The sequence below is a fragment of the Egretta garzetta genome, unplaced genomic scaffold (genome assembly GCF_000687185.1).
Source record: "Egretta garzetta isolate BGI_Z169 unplaced genomic scaffold, ASM68718v1 scaffold287, whole genome shotgun sequence".
In the NCBI taxonomy this organism is placed as follows: Eukaryota; Metazoa; Chordata; class Aves; order Pelecaniformes; family Ardeidae; genus Egretta; species Egretta garzetta.
Window position 1 is genome coordinate 10,115,628 of NW_009260435.1, and position 4,566 is coordinate 10,120,193.

Here is a 4,566-nt window from a genome sequence, read left to right on the forward strand (position 1 = left end):
GAGGCCGGAGGCGGGCAGCGGCACCACCATGTTGCCTTCTGCACCTGGGGATTTTTGTTCTCCTGTAAATCGCTGGCGTGCTCCGGCCTGGGCGGGCTAATGGCGCTTCCTCGGCCCCGCTGCCCGCCGGCTGCCTCCCGGGGGAAGGAATTTCAGCTCACAGTCGGCAGCGGCTGGAGACCAGCGATAATCCGGTGGCTAAACTTTTGTTTCACTTTTAGAAAATTTTCAGCTCTTATTGTAAGCTCTTTAGGAGGAAAAATGCCCAAAACACAATGACTGTGGCCTGTTTTAGTTAAGGCTTTTAGAAAGAATAACTGGCTGGGTTATCTTGCGATGGTACTATTATGTCATCGCTGTAACTAATAATTTTGTACTTTTTTCAGGGGGATTTAGCTTCATAGATGACTGTATACTGTTAGCAGTTTCCCGCTGTTGGCTGTGACTTTAAGAAGCCGTTTGCTTTCTAGTCTTGTCATTGCTGTATGGACTCAGTTGCAATCTCTACAGCCATTTCTGATAGGGAGCAGTTATGAAACGCAAGTACTGCTTTGAAGGACGCTGAAAGAAAAAGCTTAATCTACCTCAGCTGTCAAGTTTGTGTTTAATAATTTACAATTTGTAATATGAGTTAGTCATACAAGTAGGGCTTTGGGGGTTAATATGGAATGATACCTTCTCAATAGGTGCAGTAATCAGAGCCAGCTTCTATAGCAGGCCTCTAATCTACTCTTAAATGCGTGTGTTCTGCGGCTCAACTTGACATTCATGTTAGGTAGACTACTGAAGGGATATCGTCCTTGTTCAAAGCCTACAAAAATAAATCCCTGGCCCATGCAACGCTCCTAGAATAGCTCTGTAATAAGAGCATAGCAAACATGTGGTAGCAAGTTTATTGTGATGCCTTCTAGTGTGTTCTGATGAAGTCAGGTGACTGGGGCTGATTTTACTCACCGAGTTGCAGACTGAAGTCTTGAAATGCAGTGCTTATGCACTGTTTTGAAAAATTACCCTTTATTTTAGAGACAGGAGTCCCTTACAGATCTGCTAATTTAATTTTAATCTTATGAGGTGTTCCAGACAAATTAATGATGTCCATAAAATAAAAATTTGTTTTCTGTGAGTTTATATCCTGTTAGGATACTGTGATATCAGTGCTATTATGGCATTGCAATATTAAGCTTCACTAAAGCTGTTTGTCCGGGTAGGCAGAATTGAACATTGGCTCAGTTAATGCTTAGCTCTAAAATGCTTCTATAAACAACCCATTTTGCAGTACTTATTCATATGTGTGCTTAAAAAAGATTAAGTCCCTCCCCTAAATGAACATTGAGGCAGTGTTTTCCTGATCAGACTTCTTTTCTAAACTTTTCTAACATGCTCAATGAAGCTTGTGCATGTGTTAGGTGAGAAAGGTGTTAAATAAGAGTGATATAAATTGAAAACTTGCCAAAGACCAGCGTTTCCTGTTCTCCATGTGAAAACCCAGGATAGTGGTAAGGCGAAGTTCAGCAACAAAGAAGCTTCAGACATTGGAGAACATAAGCTTGGTTGACTGACTCTTTTTGCCTTAAAAGCCTGTATTTTTCAGCAAGCTATTATAGGTGGTGCATTTTGTCTCTGCGCTGGCTTTTGCCACATCAGTTCACTGTAGAGTTGTGCTGTTGTCATGTTTTTCTCATTTTCTGCTTCACATTTTGTCTGATGTCTTTTGCTAAAGAGGATGAGCTCTTCATACCAGAGTTTGAAAAGGCTGATGGTTCTTTTTTATCTATTTAGTGGTCCAACAGATGTGGAGCTTTACGCTGCTATTACCTCTGTAAAGATTAAAAGCAAAAGCCATCTTTAAATTAGTTAGGTAACTACTGGCTTCCTGGTAGGTCCTTTTAATGAAGTAAGCAGACTTCATTAGCTGTGTCAAATTCCTGTAGAGATCTAAAATTATAACTTTTGTGTGGCAGTCGCTAGGAAGAAGAGCGTGGTATATCTTGATTTCCGCCCGCCCCCCCAGTCATTTGTTAGTCACTTGGTTGTTGCTTCTGTAACTGAAGGGAGAATGTTGTAAATGTATGAATGGCCCTGCTGGCTTGGGTTGAGGCCTTTGTGGCTCAGTAGCACATCTCCCAAGAGTGCTCAATACTGTCTAGTCCGCAGAAGAGTATAAGGTCAGGATATGCATACAGTGATCTTCCCCAGAAAACAATCCCAGGTCTCAGCAATCTGTGTTTTAAAAGCCTTCTGAGCTGCGAATGAACACATCGTGTTGCTTTCTGAATCTATCTAAATTCTTGGCAAGGAGTTCTGCAGCTTAACTATTTTATGTGAAGAACTGTTGTCTTAAGTATTTTTTTGAACCTGGCATCAGCTGGCTTTGTTTGACACCCCAGGTCTTTGTACTGAAATTTTTTAATTCATCTTACGTAGTTTTTTGAGTCTTAGTTGTTCTTGGTCATCAAGAGTGAGTGACCATAGTCTGTATCCTTTTCAGCTGCATTGATGCATAACAGTATTTTGTGTTTTGCTTGCCTGCTGTGTGATGATTTGTCAGCCCTGTGAGTTTGCATAAATGTCTCCTTTGATGCACCATGAATACATATTTATGTAAGCTATTTATTGTTGGCCCTCTGTTCTTAAAAAATTGTCTCCTTTTGGTTAGTATTGGCAAAACATGCCACCTCAAATGCTTTGCCTGTTGGCTCAACAGTGAGTACCCAGTGATTCAGCATTAGATGTTGAAAGTGTTTAGCTGAAAGGATTGCTTTTGAGAAAATCCGGTTGGTGTCGGCTTGATAATAAAGCACAACAGGAAGAACAGCATCTGAAGAATGATCTTTATATAACTGTGGTCTTGGCTAGTATGATATTATATAGTGAGAAACAGTACAATGGTATGTTCAGTAGTGTCAGGGAAACTTTGCCCTTTATATTTATTTGTATTTTGCATTGTATTGCCTAGCTGTGTTTTCATCTAATAAAAAACATTGGTTCCTGTCCTCATAGAATTTTCTCTTAAACTGTTACGGGAATGTCTGTCTTTCCTTGGTGGAACTGTTAATTTGGATCCCCAATGTATTGTGTGAAGCCTTCTTTGAGGTGTCTTGGCCTGAATGGAGCAACTAGACAACGTCACATTCTAAATCTGTTGTTATAACCATTGCTTCTGAGATTTCTTACCAGAAAGATGTTGAATATTATAGAACTTCAAGCTTTTATAAGAGATACAGGAAAGCACTGGGGTGCGGTGGCTCTAGTTCTTTGGCAGTTCTGGCTTAAGTAGCCCACAGCTGCTTGCGTTCCCCTGTCCTCCCTGCTGCTGTGGTAACATACCTGTTTGTTCAGCTGCTTGGTTATCCAGGCTGTGGAAACTGATCCAAATGAAACACAGCCCCACAAGGAAAAAAAATAGATGGCTATTTTTCTGTTGAATTAATTTCTGTAACCCATTCATGTGGAGTACATGCAGTCAGCTGACTGATGCAATGCAAAGGATGATGACATGGATGGAAAAGAGTGTGAAGGAGCTGCATAAGCAGCTCTAAGTAGGTATGAAACCTTAGTCACAGATGAATGCGAGGCCCCCCTGATTTCAATGTCAGTTCTTCCTTCCTGCCTAAAAGTCTTTCCGTGACTTCAGATGATGATAACGATTCAAGAACTTCAGCAGTTAGTGCACATCAATATATATTTTCCCTGAACTAGCAATGGTTGGCATGCAAAAAAAAAAAAAAAAAAATGGCCTTGGCCAAATACTGGAAAGTAGTAAAATAAGATTTTTGAATGGAAGATATTTTAGAAATGATCTAATAGAAGAAATTGTACTGCATACATCAAATTGCTACATGGGCTGAAACAGATGAGTGTAAAGTAGAGGTCATTGTTGAAAGACTGGATGTACAAATTGCCATTTTTGCCAAATGAGTATCTTCAAATGATTACTTTGAGCATCCATATTTTACAGGCTACTCATAAAATAGGCATTTTATTTTACACAAATGCACTATCCAGCTGTCTTCATCCTCATAATTTTAGGTTAATTATAGATGTGTATAGAGAAATACAGTATCATTGCTATTAATATGGTAGCAGGCATGTTTTTGAGACTGAGCTACTTTAACACTGTTTCACAGTGAATATCGACACATTAGTTATACATTACAGCAGCCATACAAACTAGATTGTGGCAATCCAAGTGCTAGTCTGTCTGTGCAATTTCATAATCAAACAGAGGCAGTTGAAAAAAGTCCTGTGGTTCTTGCCTAACTTTCAGCATTTGTTTGTTCTTAGTGGATTTTTTCTTCCAAAACTGAATAATTTAATTTTAGCATAGACTACTTTTATGTGAAAGAGAAATGCATTGATTAGATTCAAACATGTCTCCAGGGAAGGCATCTAAGATTGGAGGCTGACCTCCTACAGCTGCTGTCAGTATTCGGGAGACAATGTATGAAAATGTCTATTCAAGTAGCTGATATGTTCACTTGGTAGCAGCAATTGGCATGTTGGTGAATTAGCTGCAAAGGTGTTCTGCATAAATAGTTCATTATTGTATGTTTCATTTATAGTATT